The sequence below is a fragment of the Stomoxys calcitrans genome, chromosome 4 (genome assembly GCF_963082655.1).
Source record: "Stomoxys calcitrans chromosome 4, idStoCalc2.1, whole genome shotgun sequence".
Lineage (NCBI taxonomy): Eukaryota > Metazoa > Arthropoda > Insecta > Diptera > Muscidae > Stomoxys > Stomoxys calcitrans.
In genome coordinates this window covers 131,274,327-131,287,015 of record NC_081555.1, presented here as the reverse complement: position 1 = coordinate 131,287,015, position 12,689 = coordinate 131,274,327, and the positions used below count along the sequence as shown (strand labels likewise).

Below are 12,689 nucleotides of genomic sequence, written 5' to 3'. Positions count from 1 at the left end.
AAAAGTTTCTTATGGGGAACTTCATCTATTAGTCAAATTTTTGCCTTATGGTGAAAAATTCACTTTATAAGGGAGCACCTCCAATTTCGCTGAAATATGGTTTGTCATTTCGGGTTGACCTCACGAATACGAATCTGAATTCCCTTTTTTGGGGCAAAGGCGCATGGATCCCCGGGGGTGAAAAACTCCCTCTCAGATGTGCTCCAACCTAGGCAATACACATATCACACCAAAAGATTTCAAATTCAAAGTACCTCACAAATGTCGCCAACATTAGGAAGGGATAAGAATCGCTGAAAATATTTTCTGATGTTCTCGCTAGGATTCGAGCTCAGGCGTTTAGCGTCACAAGCGGACATGCTAACCTCTCCACGGACCTTTGCCCCAAAAAAGACTTTAGATGCGTGTTCTGTCAACCCATATCTACATACCAAATTTCAGCGAAATCGGAGGTGCGCCTATTAAGTGGAGTTTTGCCGTATTTCACCTTGACAGATCGTTCCGTTGAGAAAACGTGAGACTTTGAATTGGATAATTATAGTTTTTCTAGATAACATCCAGATTTGTTTTTTAGTCACCTCCGAGTTTACGATTACCTTCAAAAACCCTTCCTTCGAGCGCGAGATCGTCACAATCGATTCATATATCTGTTTTTGGGTGAGAGCTCCTCCCGCAATTATAATAAAATATTTTTCGAAACTTGATTTGAAGAAACAAAAGTTTTAGGTAAATACAATGTAGTATTTTACGAAAGATCAAGTTGTGGGAGACATCTCAAAACTTAATGTTCGAGATTTTAGAATGAGCGCAGACGATCGAGGCGCTTGGAACGCTATTCTACGTTCGGCTAGTGGAACAAATATTCTGTCATAGCCAATTAAAGTAAAGTAAGTAAAAGTATTTTACGTTTTTAAATTTCAATTTTGTCACACCTTTTCAATTTTTAACAGTCATCTTAAGTCTGCTATCGATTAACGTCACAAAGAATTGTAATCCAATGCTATCGCAATGTTATCGTTTGCGATAACTTTAACAGACCACCGGTTGGCATGAATAACATTAACTTTAGCATTAACAACAAACGTATACGTCCCGCAGGCCTCTTATCACCATCACAAAGAGTTGCAGAGCTGTGAAAAAGCTCTCCCCTCTCTTAAAGTGTAAAATGCCACTGAAAACGAGGCATAGAACTAACCGCAATGAATTTCGACTGAACGGTTGACTCAACATCAAACATGTTGTGGTGCAGTAGTGTTTGAAAATGCCAATGATGCGAATTCACTCTCGTGAGGCAACATGTAAGCGATGCTATGTCCCAACAAACCACACACACACACTGTTATGAAGAAATGTCGGTTGAACGAAGGAAACAAATTGAAAGAAAACTAAAACAGAACACTAACATATGGTCGTCGTTCACGGCTGTTCGCGCTGTGGCATATAAACACAGTCACACACACACAGTACCGCAGCTCGCAATGAGCATTGTGTGCTTATATATAACGAACAACAGGAAGAGCACAGAATTTAAATTAGCGTTGCCATGTTGGACTTCTGCCGATTACATTGATTGGATAGGTTTTTTATAACTACTACCGAAGGATGGGGGTATTTTAATTTTGTCATTTAGTTTGCAACATATCGAAATACATATTTTCGACCCTATAAAGTATATATATTCTTGATCGTCGTAAAAATCTAAGACGATCTGGCTGTCCGTCCGGCTGTACGTCTGTCTGTTTGTTGAAATCACGCGACATTCTTAAAAAATAAATATATTGAATTGATTCTTTGCAGATAATTTTTTTTCCGATCAGCCTATTGAAGGTCTTAGGCCCATAAAAACCACATTTATTATCCGACTTTGCTGAAATTTGACATAGTGCATTGTGTTAAGCAACTTAACATCCTTTTTCAATTTGGCCCAGATCGGTCCAGATTAGGATACGGCTGGCATATAGATCGATCTCTCGATTTAAGGTTTTGGGCCCATATAGGCGCATTTACTGTCCGATTTCGCTGAAATTTGGGACATTGAGTTGTGTTAAGCCCTTTATTTACTTTTCTTTCATTGGCTATGACAGAACATTTGTTCCACTAGCCGAACATAGAATAGCGTTCCAAGCGCCTCGATATTTTGCGCTCATTTTATAATCTCTGACACCAAGTTTCGAGAAATCTCCCACCACTTGATCTTTTCATCGGGCTTTTGGTCTCCCAGTTTGCGTGTACCACCGTTTTTGCATTCAAAAGAGTTCTTTGTTGGAGCTTCTCCATCCATTCTAACAACATGACCTAGCTAACGCAGCCGTTGTATTTTGATATATGTAACTATGCTATCGTCGTCTCCCAAACACTCCAAGCACTGCCTTGTCTGCTTTCACGGGTCACTGCTACTTGGACTTCACACTGACTAGGAGGTAAAAATTCTATACAACCTTCAGGGATTGGTTCTGTGGTATATTCTTCGCCACAATCGTCGGATACTAGCAGTTGGTTAAAATGGTCTTTCTATATCCTCAGCATGTTATCTGTGTCAGTTACCAGATTTCTTTCTGCGGAATAGACGTTTCTCCTCTCTCCTTTTCTCCTGATACCTCTGCTTCGTTGCTACTGATTGCAGGGTCGCTCTATGTGCCGCATTCGTGGCTTCAGTAGAATCTCGACACTCTTGGTTGTACCATGGGTTTCTTGGGGGCGGCTTCCGGTACCCAAATACGGATTTCGCGGCATTTTCCATGGAGTAGGTAATGGTTTGCCAATGCGCTATTATATCATCGGATCAAGGACTGCTTCATCAAGCAATTGGGTCAGTAGTGTGGAGTATGCCTATCAGCGTGTCGCCTCCGTCTTAAATAGTTCAGTGGGTAACACGTCGGCTCCTGCTGCCTTGTTGTTTTTCAGTCGGATCACTGTTACTTGGATTTCATTCTGAGCAGGAGGTTAACATTCTATACCATCATCATTGATTGGTTCTGCGGTATCCTCTCCGCCGCCAACGTCGGACGCTAGCAGTTGGGTAAAATATTATTTCCATATCCTCAGCATGTTATATGTGTCAGTTACCAGATTTCCTTCTTTGTCTCTGCAGGAGGATGTGCCTGCACCAAAGCCATCGGTTCGATCCTTAATTCTTTGGTAGAATTTCCGGACTTCATTCTGACTCCTGTACATCTCAATTCGGTCACACTCATGTAATTCCATTTCTTTTCTCTTTCTGCGGAATAGACATTTCTCCTCTCTCCTTTTCTCCCAATACCTCTGCTTCCTCTGGCGCGTTGCTACTGATTGGAGGGTCGCTCTATGTGACGCATTCGTGGCTTCAGTAGCATCTCGACACTCTTGGTCGTACCATGGGTTTCTTGGAAGAGGCTTCAGGTACCCAAATACAGCGCCCCAACCATATTGGTTTTGTGGGATCGAACATGTATCCCTCGTTGTCGCTAGCCGCTTGCTCCAGGATCCGAGCCCGCCTCCTATCGCCTCTAACCTGGGAACAGACGCTGATGTTGGCCATTGGTTATTTCAAGGGGCCAATAACTCGCCTTGTCATCTCGAGTATCATTGGCACTCTGCATTTAATTAAGATCCAGTGCCACCTGACTCCTCACTGAGACTGTCCTCTCGAAGGTCGCTGACTGACCTCTGCCGCATTTACAGCTTCTCCGCATAAAAACGGAGACCACCGTAGCGCAGAGGTAAACATGTCCACCTATGACGCTGAACGCCTGAGTTCGAATCCTGGCGAGACCATCAGAAAAAATTTGCAGTGTTGGTTTTCCCCTCCTAATGCTGGCAACATTTGTGAGGTATTATGCCATGTAAAACTTCTCTCCAAAGAGGTGTCACACTGCGACACGCCGTTCGGACTCGGCTATGAAAAGAAGGCCCCTTATTATAGAGCTTAAACTTGAATCAGACTGCACTCTTTGATATGTAAGAAGTTTTCCCCCTGTTCCCCCTGTGGAATGTTTATGGGCAAAATTTGCATTTGCAAAAAAACGGAGCTTTTCACTATCCGCAACCTGTGGACGCGCCCGTTAAATTTCAGACAAGCTTCCCGTGATAACGATGGACACCACACAAGTCGGAGCTTAAAGTGCTCTTAGTTATCCCGTGTTAGCCTTGCTGGTCGGGCATTCATTTTAGTGGTCGGTAAATTTCTTTTATTCTGGCAACACTGTTCCCCATACAATGCGTGCTCATATAAGAGAAGAGTAACTGTAACACCAAAAACAAGAAGAGCTCGTTGTGAGAATCAAATGGAAAGCAATGCTCCATCATAACAAGGGGAAAGCGATGGAGGGGGTATGGGGGTAATAAAGAGAAAATAAAAAACGCTAGACAAAAAGTTCAGTTTAGTTTGAACAGGGAGAGCAGCTCATTAAAACCTTAGCACACGTCTGGCACAGACGTCAGTTGCAATTGAAATTTTAACCAGATAACTTTAGTTAGTCTCGTTATACGCAGTACGAGTTTAAATTGTATCGTTAGTGTTGTTGTTATTCTACTTCTTATAATACTGATGTTCTACTGCTATTTAATACTCATCCTTTAAGGAAAACAAAAAAAATTAAAAAAAAATAGAATAAAAAAACAAAGTTTAGCCGCAGTGCCAGAAAAGGGACATTTTTTTAAAAGCAAAGCAAAAAAAAGGTTTAAAAATTAATAAGTGTTTAAATTAAAAAAAGAAAATGTTTTAGGCATAGCAAAAGAGTCCCAAATAAAACTTTTTCCCCTTAAGAGCAGAAGTTGTAACCCCAAAAACAAAATATGGAAAAAAAATTCTCCCTTTGCCACGAAGTAGCAGAGAAGTGCGTTAACAGATTTGACACACATTTCGGTGTAGAACGTGGAGTGTACAAAAATCGCATTGGCCCCTTATCGATGATGATGTTGAGTTGATGGGGAGAAGATGAAAATGGCATGAAAAGAAAACGCTAACGATAATTTTAAGCTCACACAACAAAACGTGCACGTGCAAAGTTCAAATAACCTTGAAAATTCATTTTTATTCTTTCGCTTCTCTCTAAAGCCCTTTTTGCGGAAAAGGAGGTTGACAAACAATACAAAGAAAAATAACAAACGCACAAGAAACGTGAATTTTACCATAAAGGACTTTTTAGGTGCTTTTTGAGAAACACCAAAAATGAACAAAAATGTAAAAACTACAAAACCCCTCCACTTAAAAAAACACACCTGGAGCTGCTGTCGCCTTAATCGTTTGTTGTCGCCAAGAATCCGTTGAGGAAAATCATAAAATCACAAAATCACATACAAATCAAGCCATTAAAAACATTTTGTGAACAAGTGAATAATAAATAATAAAAAAAATAATCGGAAAAACAAAAACAAAAATGAAAAAATAAAACGTAAAAACGTGTGAACGCTATCACCACAATCGGCTTTATTTTTTCTTGTTTTTCTTGTTGCCTAATTCCAAAAGAAAAAAAAACAGAATTGCCCCCTATCATCATAGAAACCCCACATTGTCCCTTGCCCTCCCCCCTGGTATGCCCTGCCAGCCTAGGCATTGGCTTAAACGATTTTGCACAAAATATAAGAAGGAAGTAATTAAATAAGGAAAACCAGCAACAACAACAAAAACAAATGGGCAAAGAAATTTCCGTAATAACTTTGAAATTTGTACCAAAGTGAAGGCAAACTAATATAGCATACAAATACGAGTATATGGTGTTTTTTGATGTTATTAGTGTCGCTGTTGTTGTTGTTGTTGTCACTGCTGCTGCTGTTTAGGGGCCTTTTAGAGGCCATATATTTGCACCCAGAAATTGATGTTTGTCATAAAGTGTTGCTACTGTTGTACTCTTGTTGCTGTTATTGTTCTTCTCGGTTGTAGGTAATCAAAACACCACAGCAGACAACCCAACCGAGAGAAGAGCCACCCATCAACATCACACCAACAATATTAGCAAAAATGGAGAAGTAGCAGCAACAACAACAAAGACAACATCTAATGAAATCAAATGTTAAGATAACATTCATAATTCATTCAAAATTGAAACGACTGCAAAAACAAATGAAAGCCAGCAAAAAAAACGAACAACTCTCACTCTTGCACAAAAAAACACACACAAATGCCAAAAAGGAAGAATTTAACGACCGCAGCACATGAAATATACAAACTCTTAGGTTTTCCCATACATTTACACGCACTTATAACAACATCTGGTTATCAAAAAATAAAAAATATGTACCAAAATTATAAAAACTAATTGTTTGGTCATAAAAAGCAATAAAAATTAAAAAAAAAAAATTTTAAGTTGGCTAGGTTAGGTTTGCTTAGGTAAAAGTGGCAAGTCCTTTACAGATTCATTGTGATACCACAGTAGCGACTGACCAAGGCCTCTGTTGGAAATCGAACCCACGACCCGCACTGGCAATCCGAGCACGCTACCAACTCAGCTACCGGGACGTTTTGATCTAGACCATAGCTGTCTAACTATTTGCACTCGCCTATCAAAACCACGATAGCGTTCCAATGAAGGAAGATATGCGTTTGAAATGTTGCACCCATACTTCTAGTGAATGTCGTTGGAGATAGCAATTGGGAATTGGGCCATATGTATAAAGCCCCCTTGGGGACGTAGCCAGGGGTATGGGGGATCGGGCTCCCGAAACAAGTTTTTCACAGACAAAATTTCAATAAAATATTCTATAGAGACAAAATTTGCCTCAGGCACGGACCCCTCTAATTTATTTTTCTAAACACAATGTTTCAAAAGTAAAGTAAGAGCGTGCTAAGTTCGGTCGAGCCGAATCTCATATACCCTCCACCATGGATAGTATTGGTCGAGTTGTTTGCGCGGTATCTCTTTTTAGGCAAATAAAGACTAATGCATAAAAACTGTTATGGTATTGGAGCTGTATCAAGGTATAGTCCTATTCGTACCATAAATGAACTGAATGTTGGAAACCATAGTAGAAGTCATTGGGTCATATTTCAATCTATTCTGATAAGAATTGCGCCTTGTAGGGGCTCAAGAAGCAAAATCGGAAGATGGGTTTATATGGGATCTGTATCAAGCTTTAGATCGATTCGGACTATATTGGACACGTATGATGAAGGTCATGGTTGTAAAAATTTCCTGCCAAATCTGATGAGAATTGCGCTCTTTAGAGGCTCAAGAAGTCAAGATCCCATATCGGTTTATATGGCAGCTGCATCGGGTTATGTACCGATTTGCCAAATACTAAGCACAGTTGTTGGAAGATATAAAAAAACTCATGCTAAATTACAGCCAAATCGGATGAGAATTGCGCCCTCTAGCGGCTCAAGAAGACAAGATCCAAAATCGGTTTATAAGGCAGACATACCATGTTATGAAAGGATTTGAACCATATTTAGCACAATTGTTGGAAGTCATAACAAAACAACACCTGCAAAATTTCAGTCAAAGCGGACGAGAATTGCTCCATCTAAAAGCTCAAGAAGTCAAGGCCCAAGATTGATTTACATGGCAGCTATATCAGGTTATGAACCGATTAACACAGATTAACACCTAACACAGTTGTTGGAAGTGATACCAAAACACCACGTTCAGAATACAGTCAAATCGGACGAGAATTACGCCCTCTAGAGGCTGAAAAAGTCAAGACCCAAGATGGGTTTATATAGCAGTTATATCAAAACATGGAACGATTTGGCCCATTTACAATCCCAAGCGACCTACACTAAAAAAAATTATGTGTGCATTTCAAGCGCCTATCTTTACTTCTTCGAAAGTTAGCGTGCTTTCAACAGACAGGACAGACAGACGGACGGATGGACGGACATGCCTTGATCGATTTATAATATCATGGCGATCAAGAATACCTATACTTTATGGGGTCTTAGACGCATATTTCGACGTGTTACAAACAGAATGACGAAATTTGTATACCCTCATGCTGTGGTGAAGGGTATAAAAAAATCTAAAGGAGTTTTTGAAAATTTTCTTTCTTGCTTTTTTGCCATTTTTTAACGACAAATATTTGTAGAGATCTAATTTTCCCTCAAATTTAAAAAAAAAATTAATTTTTTAAAGACCAAATGAGATTTTTTTGTTTTGTTTTTGTCACAACTTCAATAATTTTTTTTTTCCTAAATGAAACTTTTTTAGTCATCCCGGGCCTTACAAAATTATTGTTTTCTAACACCACAATTTTTATAAATTGTTTACTAAAGACAAACTTTTTTATGAAAATTGTCTAAGAACAATATGCTAGAGACAAAATTTAATGAAATTTTCTCTTAAAGTCTGGTACTAGTTAATTTTTCACCGTTGAAACCAGTGCTGCCGAGTTGAGCCATTTTTACTTGACTCCGACTCCAAGCAAATTGCTCAACTCCGACTCCGGAGTCGACACCGGGCAATTAAACATGCAAAACATTTTTTTTAATATTGAAAATATGGGTATGAATATAGAAAATACCACACAGGCCGGAACATTGAGGTCCGATCTGTATGGTGTTCATTGCTGTCACGAGAAGCTTAACTGCGAGCTACCGGGCGCGATGCTCCATACGGAGTAGCTGCAACGGCAGTCGCGGACAATCAGCGGTATCGAGCAGAGAGTCTCAGTGAGAGGTAGGGCGGCACCGGCTCTTGCATAAATGAGAGAGAGCCTATGATGCTCCATACGACAAGACAAGTTATTGGCGTCTTTAAATAACCAATAGCTAACCTGTTCCTGTGGCGATCGGTCCTTTGGACTGGAACGAACTTGCTCTCCCACAGGAGTTTGACGAGGATCGCCACCTCCAGATATACAATAATATCTGGCTACAACAACAACTATTAGGTGAAATTTTTGCAAAAAAAAAAAAAAAAAAACAATTTTTGCCCTTATAGAAAAAATTTCAATCAAAATTTTTTCTAAGAAAGAAATTTTAATGAATTTTTTTTAGGGTATTAAATTTTTGATAACTGAAGGGGGAGCGGACCCTCCCCCTTACCCTAATTAACAGAAACGCCAGATCTCGGAGATTGAAGCGAAATTTTGTGTGGTCTCTTAAAGTCACCTACAAACAAAAATTTGGTATTAAAATTTCGGATATGGTACATGGGGGGGGGTGCCCCACCCTAAAACCTACCAAATATATTTATACACCAAACACGAGAATATGGAACTCAAACGAAAGGTATTTAAGATAAGAAAACGTATTTGATATCCAATTGTCGGACCAAGTGTTTGGTGGACCACTCCAACCCGAAATCGGACATATTTACCGACCATGGCAATATGGGACTCAAACGAAAGGCATTTGCGAGGGCCGCCCATCCCCGAAAACAAAACCCAAAGAAAAAAAATGTACGACAATAGCAATATGGGACTCAAATGAGAGGTCTTTGGAAGTAAAGCACGAATCTAATATCAATGTTCGGGAAAATTGTCTATGGGGCCACCCCACCCCCATAACATCACCCGAATAGGACGTATTTGCGCACCACTGCAATATGAGTCTCAAATAAGAGGTATTCTAGAGTAGAACACGAATCTGATATATATTTTCCAAGCCAAGTCACATCAACATGCGGGACTAATTGTCTATGGGACGTCCCACCACCATAACAACCCCCAAGTAGGACATATTTGCTCACCAAGACAATTTGGGTCTTCAAGACAGTGGAGCTCGATATTCATAGTTTTTAGGCCCATACCCCAAACCGGACATACTTGCTGGCTTTTTCAATAAGGGGTTGAAGTGAATGGCATTTGAGATTAAAAAATGAATTTGATATCCAATTTTGAGGCCAATGGCAATATGGGGTTCAAATATATGAGAATAGCGCACGTTGCTGATATATTTTCAGGGCTTAGTGTTTGGGGGACTACCCCACGCATCAAAACAATCCTAAATCGAGCATATTTAGCGACCATGTCAATATGGGGCTTAAATGAAAAGAATTGGGTGGTAGAGCAAGAAGTGATACCCACTTTTGGGACCAATTTTCGGGGCGTCTATCCCTTTTCCATAATACCCCACAAACAGCAATTTTCTACTAACCATCGCAATATGGGGCTCAAAAAAAGGTATATGGTATTGGATATTTGGGCATTTTAGACATCACCCCTTCCCCAAACACCCCTCAAAGGGTAAACATTTTTCGACCATACCAATATGTGGCTCATATGAAAGGTATTTGAGATTAGAAAACGAATTTGATAACCAATTTTAGGGCCAAGTTGTTGGGGGACGCCTCATTCTGTAAACTCCCCTCATAACCAATTGCAGTATGGGGCTTAAAAAAATAATATTTGAGAGAAGAGAACGATGCTGAAATTTTTTCGGGGCCAAGTGTCTGGGGGACTCCATAACCCCCGAAAACATCCCTTAATCAGACATCTTGAGAATATCGGGCTGATATAAAGTATTTTAAGAATGGAGTACACCTTACATCCAAACTTAAATTTGTAGGCCAATAAAGATCATATGGGATTCAGATTGTTAAATTGTTTGTCAAGCGATATACCATTTTCGTAGCATGGTATTTTACTAAAAGCTTGTTAATTGTCGACAATAAATATTCCAAGGAAAATTTTGTTCCATATAAAGTAAAGAAAGGGGTAGCGGAGCGGGCCCGGTCCAGCTAGTTTTCCATAAAGACAAAATTTGTAGGTAGTTTTTTTTAAAGGCAAACCGATTTTCTAGAAATTTTTACAGACGGTGCCTTATAGAACTGTAATGAAAATAGGGAACTTCATTTTTATACCCTACAGCACTACTGTAGTACAGGGTATTATAACTTAGTGAATTTGTTTGTAACACCCAAAACAAGTGATCGGTTTATATGGGGGCTATATAAGTTTATGTACCGATTCGGTAAATAAACTGTCAGAAAACCAATCCTTTGGCCAAGTATCAGCCAATTCGGATGAAAATTGAGGTCTATACGGACTCAACAAATCAAAACTGGGGATAGGTTTACATAGGGGGGCTCAATCAGTTTATAGGCCGATTCGGATCTAAGTAGGCACTGGTGATGTAAGTCAGAAGAGAATTCTTGCGCCAAATTTCAGCCAAATCGAATGAAAATTGGGCCTCTTGGGCTCAAGAAGTCAAATCCGGGGATCGGTTTATACGGCAGCTATATTAGTTTATAGACCTCTTCGGATTATACTTGGCACGGATATTAAATGTCAGAATAGCAATCCTAATGCTAAGTTTCAAACAAATCGGATAAAAATTGAAGTATGGGCTCAAGAGATCAAAACTGGAGATAGGTTTATATCAGTTTACATACCGATTCGGATCATACTCAGCACTGATTTTGGAAATCAGAAGATAAGTCCTTCCGCCAAAGTTTAGCCAAATAGGATGAAAATTGGGGACTCTAGAGGTTCAAGAAGTCAAAACAGGAGATCAGTTTATATGGGGACTATATCCAAATCTGAACCGTTATGACCCAATTGCAATCCCCAAAGACCTACATCGATAAGAAGTCTCTGAGCGAAATTTCAAGCGGATTTCTTATTCGATCGGCCGCTTTCGTGATTTTCACAGACGGACAGACGAACGGATGGACATGGCTAGATCGAATACTTTGCGAATCGTGTCAATGGTTTATTTTTTGAGTGACTCCTTTCATTTGGTTGCTTGACATAAAACGGTATTACAAACAAAGTGCATCAAGAACCAATCAACAACAACAAAGAATAAATTTATAGCAACAGCAGCAGTTACTGTTGTTGAATGAATGGAAGTCAAAATCAATGAACTTATGGAACTTGAATGGTTTCATTTTATACTCTATTAGGTATATCGAAATGAAGATCATTCAGAACAGTAAAAGATATTTGCAAGTAGAACACGAATCTGTCAACCAAATTTGGGTAAATTGATCATTGCAATATGGACCTCGAAGTAATTATGCGAATATAAATTTTTGAGTTAAATATAAATATCTGATAGTCAACTTCTAAAGAAATCGAAAAAATATTTCCTTTGCTGAAGCTGCTCGTTTCCAACTTCGTTACAAAATAAAAAGTTTTAAAAAGTTTCTCATGCCTATTTGTAGCTTCCGCTGCCATTGTATTAGGTAAACAAAGACTTTTTCATCACTCCAGCCCAAAGAAATGATTTCCCACACATACAACATAAGTGTGTAATGGCTTCCATATGTTTGTGGTTTCTAAGGATGTGATAAGCTGTACAAACTACGTCTTTCCACTAAAAACTTCACAAGAAGGACTTCTGGAAGTCTGTTTTGAACTCTTTGTAACAGTAAATGCAGAGATCCCAACAAACGATTGCAGCAGTTCGTTCTACCGCAAAAGACTTTAAGCAAACATCCGACATCACTAAGGCACACTCACTCATTGGCTCTCATAATAGAGTCGGTCGGCAGGGCAAGTAGTCGCACAATTATGGACTTGACGAACGACGACGAGTAACATTTGAGAGCACACACATACACACACACACACACTCATATCCATCTACTTAAAACGATGAAGGATAATGCAAAAAGAAAAACCCAGTTAAACCAAGCGTAGATTTTTATAGACCAGATGCAGAAGCAGCAGCAGCAGCTACGATGAATGAAACAAAAACCAAGCCAAGAATATACTTGCACTAGCCAAATGTTTTTCACACACACACACACACCGACGACCATATGCCTGTAATGCGTTATTCTAACTGTGTAACTGAAGTGTGTGTGTTTGTGAATTTGAACTACCAT

At 39.4% G+C, this 12,689-nt stretch overlaps 1 protein-coding gene across 6 annotated transcripts in view; it reads left to right on the top strand.

Moving 5' to 3' along the window:
• Positions 1 to 4,384: 4,384 nt before the first annotated feature.
• LOC106093250 (uncharacterized) overlaps positions 4,385 to 12,689 on the top strand; it is a 115,452-nt gene continuing 107,147 nt past the window's right edge. For 2 of the 6 annotated variants that reach the window (XR_009398016.1, XM_059366808.1), the window contains exon 1: positions 4,385 to 4,489. The gene's annotated coding sequence lies outside the window, so the exon portion shown is untranslated. Of the gene's footprint in view, positions 4,490 to 4,524; positions 4,657 to 12,689 lie in introns of those variants that run through there. The other 4 variants (XM_059366811.1, XM_059366810.1, XM_059366809.1 and 1 more) reach the window with 3 other exon arrangements.